Here is a 10,988-nt window from a genome sequence, read left to right on the forward strand (position 1 = left end):
CCCGCAGCAGGACGTTCTTGTAATGCTGACTGTAGTGGTTCACAATGGAGGACCGGAGGTGCTAAAAGTGTCTAGAATATTTCAGCAGGCGTGGGTCATCTCCATAAAGGGAGGGATGTGTCGCTCAAGGGAGTTCTGTGACCTAAAGGGACGATTTGTTTATAAAAATAGGGGTGCGAAAGAACAGCAGTGCATTTTCAGCAAGATGTGCTCAAGGCCCAGCCATCACGAGAAAAGAAAAGTGCGATGCATACCTCTATAATTCATGTGTACAGGCAGCTTAAGGTCATGTATAATCCATCTATCAGTGAAGGTGAACACTTGGCAATGACCTGAGAAGAAGGGAAAGAATGACAAGTCGATGCAAATCACTGCAATAATTAATATAAATGGACTAATATGAGTTTGTTTTTGGGTTTTGTTTTTATCAACAGAAGGTTTTACAGGATATTTATGGTGTTTAACAAGTGTTAACTGTTTGTTACAGTGAGATATGGTACATTTCACAGAAGGAACACACACACAAAAGGACAAACTTACAGATACACCACACAGGGATGGTTTTTAAACATCAGAAGAAAAAAAGAAGAAACTACAAAAGCACTCAGAAAGCTCAGACCTCCGCCAAGACAGATCAGTCACCCCCCATCACCACCAAAATTTCATCATTTGTTCCTTGTGCCGGTATCAACATTTCCTGAAAATTTCATCCAAATCCATCCAAAATTTTTTGACTTATCTTGCTAACAGACAGACAAATTAAAAAAAAAAAAAAATGCTGTTGTCTGTCACTGTTTGTAAAGTCTGTGCATTTTCTCCAACGCCTTTTTCCCACCTCCTCCTGGAGCCACAGGGTTAAAGTCATGCGTTCCATCAATCTAATGTTTTCTACAATAGAAGTAAATTTCACATTACTTTTAAGCAAACTAAAAGAACAATATATATGACTGGACAAATTGACTTTTTTATGTAACAGAGTTAGGTACATTTTGAAATGTTTTGTAACTTGCATCCATGTGTTACCTAAACATGAACTTTTAACTGTTAAACTTTTTTGTACAAATAACATTAAATATTCTACTAGTCAAAAGTTTGGACTCACCTGGTTTGTCTTTATTTTCATGACTATTTCCATTGTAGATTCTCACTGAAGGCATCAAAACTATGAATGAACACATATGGAATATGTAATTAAAAAAGTGTGACATAACTCAAAGCATGTTTTATATTTTAGATTCTTCAAAATAGCCACATTTTGCTTTTATTACTGCTTTTACAGATTTTTGGCATTCTCTGGATGAGCTTCATGAGGTAGTCACCTGACATGTTTTCCAACAGTCTTGAAGGAGTTCCCAGTGATGCTGAGCACTAGTTGGACCTCTGTGGTCCATCTCATGTCATTTAAATGAGAAGGAGAGAACAAATGTTTGACTGGTAGTGTATTTCTTTTTTTTCTTTTTTTTTTTAAGTGCTAACAATAAATGCAACATTGTAACATGGGGGAGTGGGGTTCTCTGTAAGTACCACGACTAAGGATGGGAATTGAGAACTGGTTCTTTTTGAGAACTGGTTCCCAGTAGCGCGATTCCTTGGAATCGTTTGCCTGCCTGCTTAACGATTCTGCTTATCGATTCCGCCTTCATTGTGCATGCACGATGACGTCATGTGTACGCTGCATTGTTTTGATCAGAACATAGCCAACATGGCGTTGACGCAGAAATGGTCTAAACAGACGACACCAGGTCCACTGGAACACTGACAAAGCTTCCATTTCTTCAAAAGGGTGGAATCCCTCCAATATGTTCAAACATTTGTCCACAGCATGTGAATCATTTACAGGAATGTCACATATTTGATTCGCTACTTAGCGACGCTTGTGAATCTAGTGGCAGAGTGAACACCAGGCCGTCATCCGAGCCTGGTTCCGGTTCCAGTGCGGGCAACAAACATCGTACCCCCTCAAATACAAGTTTCTGAGGGTAGGGGAAAGGAAATGAGGTGCACAACAATGGGAGGCGGCCAGAGTAGAACCGGTTTCACGTAGTGGAAATGTGGCAATAGAGGAATTAGTGAAGCGTCTTTAGTTTCACTGTACGTGCCCCCCCCCCAAAAACCAGGCCTGGCATCATCTGTTATTATTATTTGTACGTATTGTATATGTTATATTTTCTGTGCAGATGGAAATATAAAAGACAGTTCATGCAAACACACCTGTTTGTACTCTTTTATTCCTTCACCCAATGAGAATTGATAAGAGAATCAATAAGGAATTGGATCTATAAGCAAAATCGATAATGGAATCGGAATCGTTAAATTCTTATTGATTCCCATCGCTAACCATGACGTACCTCACCTGCCTCCTACCTGTAAGTCTGGGTAGCTCACAGTCTGTTCGGCTTCTGCCTTGTGCCCGCGAGATAGCTTTTCACTTAAGGCGGCCTTACACTGTGCGAGTTTAGAGACGATTTCTCACTCGTGCGACTATTTCTGGGATTGGGCCCGATGTGCCTCCAATCGTGTGTCGTGCTCCGTGCAGTGTACATGGGGTAAAGAGAAGCGATTAGCACCTCACGACCACCTCACGACCAGCAATCGTGTGTTCGCAAGGAAAACGGAGCTGTTTGAAATCCTGCTCGCTCCTCGTGAGTGTATCGCACTGTCAAAGCAGTGCCACGAGCCGATGTGCCTCAAATTCTCACACTGTGCATGTGCAAACAAAGATGGGTACAGTAGCGTACAAGCTAACAGTAGCTGGCTATTGTCCTAGTGCAGTTTAGCTGTTGCAGCTTACCTCTAGTTCTCTTTGCTGTAGGATGACAGCCCATACTGTCCACGTCTGGACAACCAATGCCTGCACCAAACACATCGTTGTCTTTTCTTCTTTTTTGATTCCTCACAGATAATGGCACATATTACCAAAGCAGCTCTTTGGTTTCTGTTTAGTACTACCATTTTGTGGCTCATGCCAATGCACAATCGTCTATGCACTTTTACGGATTCCTTGGTATTTTAACGTTGTATTTCCGGATACAATACTCAAACGTGTCGTGCGTCCTGTGGTGTATGGTCCTACAGTGTGAGCAGTCAGGTTGCATACGAGCGTCGGTCCGTGCAGTGTGAGAACAGGAATCGTGAGCCTGACTGTACGACTGATTCGCACAGTTTGAGATGGAGCTGCGTGCAACGATCGAAATAATCGCACAGTGTATGGCCGCCTTTAAACAAGAAATATGTTCACGATATCGCCTCCTGAGATCTCGTCACACCCCTGTGCCTTACATTAGTACCATTACTTCATGGTACCTAACAAAGCAGGTACACTCCCTGTTCATGCAGAGGTGGACCTTACAGACCCTGGAGACCACATTGGACCTATTATTGCTTCACTGTCCTCACTGTAATTGTTGCTGTCACTGTCTTGAAATGACCAAAAATACACTTGCCCGATAAAGGGTTAACTAAGTAATATTTACTATAAATTTCTATTAAACAGTGCATGCCAGTGGAAAATAGCCTGTGAACTACCCACTTGTACAGTCATTCTTATGGCCACAAAAAGACTGATTATAAAGTCCAGAATGTTAAGTGCAGTGCAAATACATTTTCATTCAGGGCTCAACTTGTTCTCACTCAAAGACGTACGTAGGTTGCCTATTAGTGGGCAGTGGGTGAATCTAAAGGCCCTTGAATGTCTTTAGTGTCTGCTGATGCACCCTTGTGTGCCAATGCGAGCCTCTAGAATTACCTTAGTGCTGCATTGCAGTTAACATTCAAGCCATGAGTCACATTGTTAATGATTGGCTTTGTCATTCTAATGTGTACTTTTCCTTAGTCGCTAGTGAAACTGACCATTTATTTTTAAAGCCCTATTTCCTTTACAGCCAGTTGCCTATTATACTGTGATCTAACCAGGAATAAAAGTATATCCTGATACAGTGGATAGAAAGTGTTTGTTATAAGGAATAAGTGATTATATGCTGTTGCTCAGTCTCTTGGATGTGCATATTTCAATATTGTTCATATTTACAGCAAACTGTTATTTGGTTTCCTGGTGTTTGTTTCAAGTGTAGTGGAAAATAAGATGAGACATCCTGTAATTCTCACTGACTCATCTCTATATTTGTTTAATTTTCAAGCAAAAAAAGCACTGGAAGAAGAATTAGAACAGTGTTTTTCAACCATGGGGTCGCCTGGAATTCAAATGGGATCACCTGAAATTTCTAGTAATTGATAAAAAAATAAAATAAATAAAATAAAATAAAATTTAAAATAAATTAATGAATTAATAATAATAATAATAATAATAATAATAATAATAATAATAATAATAATAATAACAACTTACTAATAAAACATATATGGTAAGTTGAGAGAGACAATAATACTCCGATCATTATCCGATTTCTGGATTTATCAGATTATTCAAGTGACATTTTATTCTGCGGATATTTTGCTGTATTTTTGTTGTTGCATGCTTTCTCTTCGGCACTGTCTGGGGCAGTACTTCGATGTCGTTGGACTGTGGACAAAGTTGATGCAATGACGGTAAAGATGTATCTTTATCATATAAAAAGCAGTAATCTCATTACAAGAAATCGAATTAACACATCTAGATTTCTCCCCAACACTTTGATGTCTTTGCACATGTACACCTGTTAATCTGACTTATTTCATCCTTTAATATCTGCGCATGTGTAAAAATATTTCAATTTCCTACAAAATGGAACTGGCAGTCAAACATGAGCAGAAATAAACAATAACAGGAAGTTCAAGTCTAACGCAGTGTTTTTCAACCTTGAGGTCACCTGAAATTTCTAGTAATTGCTAAAAATGTTTTTAAAAAATTGCTAATAAAAAATATATGGTGAGTTGAGAGAGACAATCCTAATCCATAAAAGACATGACAAACTGTGAGTCTGAAACTGAAACTATGGTTCTGTTTATCTGTCAAATGTTCATTGTGGTCAGTTTCAGATGCTGCAGTGCTTTCATAATTCATAGTTTGAGTTCTTGTTTGTTCAGTATTAATTGTCAGCCTTGTAAATCCAAGCTGGACTGACTGTACATATCCTGACCAAGGAAAATCAAATTCTCCCTTTGTGCAGTAATCTACACCTGGCTTTACTGCCTCCGTCCATAATAATATACATTATATTGACTAAATATCATCTACAATTAATGTTTATTTGCAACATAGTATAGCAAACCATGACATGATCAAAAACAAATTCATTTTAGCTAAAAAAAAAAAAAAAGTCTCTGTTTTGAATGTCTGGGGTCGGCAGAAATTAGTGATGTTAAAATGGGGTCATGAGCCAAAAAAGGGTGGAAACCACTGTATTAGAATATAATAAACTAACGCTCTGTGTCAATATGTTGTGATTAAAAGCCTAAATATAGCCTTGCAAAACAATGAAAGGAACCAATCTTATGCCTGGCAGCATGAAAAAAAAAGAGAGACAGGTAGTGTGGACAGACGTATTTAGATGCAGTACATTTATGATCCTGGTGGGATTTACTGCAAAGTCTTTCCCATATCTCCTTGTGATTGCCTTGATTTATTGGGGCTCTGTCAGTACTCAGGCAGGGACATTGTAAAAGGAACCGCATCAATTTGCGGCGGAATCAGTGGCTGGCTTTGTGTAAGAGTAGGCCGGGCTTAAATGTCGTTTGGCTGAATGTGGATGAGACTAAAACCATAAACAGACTTTTATTAACCGAAGGGATTCCTTAATACACAACACATATTTTTGCACTCTTATTATGTATATTTCTTTAATTATCATATTGATAATATATTGTCTTGTACATATTTTACAAATTGCTGTTTTATTTTTGTGTCTTAATAGAGTGTTTTACTCTGTATATTTGGTGTATATTCAGAGGTATATATATTTATATGTTTGTATATTTAGAGCTTTATATTTCTACAGTCGTGGAAAAAATTATTAGACCATCAAAAACAATGGTTAGGCAAACAAGTACTAACCCCTGTGTGTATCATGTGACTAAAACGGATAGAAAAGAAAACATGGAATTCCTAAAAGCACTGTTTTTGTCAGTACAATGCCATAGATATTGATGGAAGAACTGAAGTGATTTTGGTTATTATCAAGAAAACATGGAAAATAGTTAGATATCAGCTCTGAAATTAAATTCTAATGAGCTATTTTTGTTGTTATCATTATATTTGTCCAAACAAATGTATCTTTAGTTGTACCAGGCATTAAAATGAACAAGAAATTGAAGAAAACAAGGGTGGTCTAGATATTTTCCGCGACTGTATATATGTATCTTTAACCTCCTTAGACCCAGGAAAGTTTTTTTTTTTTTTTTTAACATTAAAGAATTGCCTTGATTGGACACAGCATAATGCAATGTTTTTTGTTTCTTTTTTTTTTTTTTATGGAATGTCTTTTGCAGTGGACAGTGTTTTGTTACCTCCGCCAAGGAGGTTATGTTTTTGCCAGGGTTTGTTTGTTTGTTTGTCTGTCCGTTAGTGTGCAACATAACTCAAAAAGTTATGGACAGATTTGGATGAAATTTTCAGGGTTTGTTGGAAATGGGATGAGGAAGAAATGATTAAATTTTGGTGGTGATCGGGGGTGGGGGGGCCCACTGATCAGCCTTGGTGGAGGTCTGCGCTCTCCGAGTGCTTCTAGTTTTGTTTTGTTTTTCTTTTTTTAAAAATTATTTTGTTTTAAGTAAAGCTGTGAGATTCTTGTCCCCTATAGAGGACAAAAATGCATTTCTGGGTGTCAGGAGGATATACATATTGACGACAACACCAACAGAAGTGTGTTTTGCTGCAGAAATTCGCAGCATTTTTTCTTGTGGGCAGCTGTTCAGTTTACCTGTCTTGGTCATGAGACTCAGAATTATCTATATTATAAGTGGTCTCTGTGTGTGTGTGTGTGTGTGTGTGTGTGTGTGTGTTCGGGAATTCACACAAAATCCTGATAGAGCTGACTGCTGCAGTTGGTCATACTTCTGTATTTTTGGTCAAGGAACAGACTAGTGAAAACAGTAAGTTAATAGGACCAATATTTTGGGAGATATTAGTAATTTTGGAATACAATAGCCTTACAATCACGTTGCTATGGCCAGAACTGTTTGGCATTGACTGCTGGACAAAAGCGTTACAGTTAGGGGTGTAAGAAAATATCGGTTTCATTTCACAATACTGTATCAATTTTAAAAAGTACTGTATCGATATTTTCGGTACTAATTCAAATGCAACTAGAAGCACTCGGAGAGCGCAGACCTCCGCCAAGGCTGATCAGTGCCCCCCCTGTGGGCCCCCCCACCCCCGATTACCACCTAAATTTAATCATTTCTTCCTTATCCCATTTCCAACAAACCCTGAAAATTTCATCCAAATCTGTCCATAACTTTTTGAGTTATGTTGCACACTAACGGACAGACAAACAGACAAACAAACAAACAAACCCTGGCAAAAACATAACCTCCTTGGCGGAGGTAAATATTATGGAGGTTCAGTTTTGTGTTTTTGTTTTTATTTTTTGTTTATATTTTATTTATTATTATTTAACACTCTTTTATTAAATAATGTTAGTTCATTTGCTGGGATTGCACAAAAATAAAGTTATGATGTTAGTTCTGAACTAATAGAATATGAACATTTGAACAGGATCTTAAACTGTAATGTCTGTAAAACATAATTTAAGTTTGAACACAGGAACATTTTGTGATGTAACATTAGATGCTGTTGTGGTCAAGTAAAAATGTGTTTAGTATTTGTGCATATTTCTGGTGTAATTCAATTCTTCAAGGAAATTATCATTTTAAAAAAGAAACAAAAAAAAAATTGCTTTTTTAACAGTATCATGATATATCGTGATATATTATATTGTGATCACAGTATTGTGATTTGTATTTTATCACCAGATTGTTGCCAATACACACCCCTAGGTACTGCATGCATGAATAGACAGCAGCATAAAAACTACCACATCTAGTTACTATTATTATTATTATTATTATTATTATTTTACCTGTGACTCATTTAGAAAGATGAAGGAAAATCCGACCACAGAACTTGTAGCTTGGACTTCCAAACGGTGGTCAGTGTTTAAACTGGATGAATGAGCTCAGCATGAGGCCGGCCCAAACTAGAAGGCAACGTCTGCCAGGCACCCGAAGGAATATTATTGCTTGGGACCCCCCGCTGTTTTGTAACCATTTAGACAACTCAACCACATGCACTCCTTTAAGGAATGAAGACAGACCACACACATAGAAGACGGGACATGTCAGAATCACTGTGGACTTCATATGGGCTGGTTCACTCCAGCTGCTGCAGGCCATGAATACAGACATCTAGTATACAAAGAGTTGCACTTTTCTGACTTGATGTCACAATTGAAAAGAATTTGGAGAATTTGCCTTTTCACCCTTTTCCAACTTTTCAGTATGTGTCACTTTCTTTGTTGAAGCGTAGTCGTTCCAGTTTTCTGTTTTCACAGTATGTGTTTAACCAAAAATCCACCTGTGACAAATATCTGCTGATTACAACTACTGATCTAAAATGTTTAACCCTTTCATGCACGTTGGTCACTACAGTGGACAGCCATTCAAAACTGTTCTCTTGTATATTCATGGATTTTACTGTTTCAGTTCCGTTTCAGCCAACACAGTGGACACTTATGCATCATCCCATACACTGCAATTCATACCATTACTGTAACTATGCTGTTCTTGATAAACCTGATCTGCAGTAACATGTTTCAGTGTAAATCAATTGCTAATTGTTATCAGACTGTAATTAACCATTTTCTTAAACTATTATTAGTGCTGCTCGATTATAGGAAAAAAAAAATCACGATTATTTTAGCAATAATTGAAATCACGATTATTAAAAACGATTATTTTTTAACCTTAAAGTTGTTTATTTTTTTCTTGCAAAGCAATGTAAAATATACTCTTTAAACATAAATAAAGCTTTTAACCACTAAAACAAAGTATGTTCACTTTTGTATGAAACAAAAAAATCTTTGAATGCAAATAAGTGTACTGTAAATTCAAGTATGTTTCCTTTTGTAAATAAATAGTGCACTGGAATTAAACTGCTATAGACTTGCCATAGAACTGTAGCAATTAAAGAAAAAAAAAAAAAAAAAACTCACGTAAAGTGCAAATTATAAATTCAAGTATGTTCAGTGTAGTATGAAACAGTAAATTCAGTGGCGTGCTGTGAGGTTTCAGTTCAGGCCTTCTGTTTACATCAGCCATCTAGAATACGTACGTTAGGGTTATACGGGTTAGGGTTAGGTTAATACGGGAGTTGCAGTGTAAAGAGATTTGGAGACTGAAGACTGCATTGCGGACGAAGTTGTTTTTATGTGTTTTAGTTTTTCATAAGATTATGATAACGGTGGCGGTGGTTAAACTTTAAATGGTTAAAAAGGTTTGTTGTGTTAGCGGTCGGTGCGGACACAACTACGAAACACTTTTTGCACGTGATGTGTTTTTGCTCTTCGTCTTCTTCATCAAACCCAAAGTCATTCCATACAATTGAATTTGACTTGCCTTTTTTGTTTACCAAGCACTTCTGCTGTGATTGTCCTGCCATTTTTCCAGACCGCTAGGTACAACTTTCCTCTTGGGGTGGACCTGCCGGCTAGCAGGCAGCTGTAGCTTAGAGGGGGGCGGGGCAGAGCAGCTCATGGGAGCTTGCGTGCGCGTGAATTAAAACAACTCAAAATTAATAATCGTTTTTTCTCGATTACATAATTTTTGTAATTGTTGCGTGTAATAATCGAAATCGTAATTGAATTTCGATTAATTGCACAGCCCTAACTATTATTATTATTATTATTGCATATTATCTCCATGAAGTGAGTAATAACTAGTATTAATCCTGTAAAGCCTGAACCATTAAATCATTGACAGAAAATTCCAGTTCTTTGAAACTGGAGCCTTTATTGGTCCTTCTGAACAATCCCAAAAATGTTTTTTTTTTTTTTTTTCAAATATCAGTTTCCATGTATGAGTTTCAATTTTGTATCATGTTTGATCCATCAGGTCTCAATGCTCAAATATTATTATTTTTGAACAAACAAAAACATAATAGAACACAAACATGTCTAACAAATTGGTAATTCCTTTTAAAATTGTCAAAGTTCTTCCTTCTTCCTCATTAATAACAATCTTGTAGTGTCACTGGAAAGGCCTCTGGTGAACGAATTCCTCCCCCCTGGTGGATTATCTGTGTATTGCATGTATCTAATTGTATACATCAGGTTTTTTAAGAAAAAAAAATAGCACACTGCTCATGTAGAGGGCTTCAAAACTCATGTATCAAATATGATATGTTTGCCGTTACAGGGTTAGAGTATGTTAAAATGTGAGAAAACATCAGATTAGCTGCATAAAAAATGTTTTCATTTCATAGTTTTCACACAGTATATCACTTTCTGAGGATAGGTTTTAACCCTTTCATGCATTAATTATGAGAACCTTAGTCAAGATTTTTTTTTTCTGGAGTGTTTTTATACCTCCTTAGGCATAAAAAAAAAAATTGCGATTCAGTTTTTTTTTTCATGGAGTTACAAAAATGTCCATGCATTTAATTTTTTAAGTAAAGAAATATATATTTAAAACCCAATATCAGAAAGTAAAATGAAAACAATGAAATAAAAACATTTTTAAAGCTGCTAATTTGATGTTTTCTCACATTTTACCATACTCAAATGCTAATTATTACCTCATATAATATGCAAAAAACAACTCTTTTCGTCTGACAAATAACAACTGATTTACACTTAAACATGTTAGTGCAGATCAGGTTTATCAAGAACAGCAAAGTTGTAGTAATGGTATGAATTGCAGTGTATTATGGGATGTTGCATAAGTGTCCACTGTGTTGGCTCATATGGAACTAAAACAACAAAACCTATGAATATAGAAGAGAACAGCTGGAGAAGAACTGTCCACTGTAGTGACCACAGTGCATGAAAGGGTTAAAT

Source organism: Sphaeramia orbicularis, chromosome 12 (genome assembly GCF_902148855.1).
Source record: "Sphaeramia orbicularis chromosome 12, fSphaOr1.1, whole genome shotgun sequence".
NCBI classification, from domain to species: Eukaryota; Metazoa; Chordata; class Actinopteri; order Kurtiformes; family Apogonidae; genus Sphaeramia; species Sphaeramia orbicularis.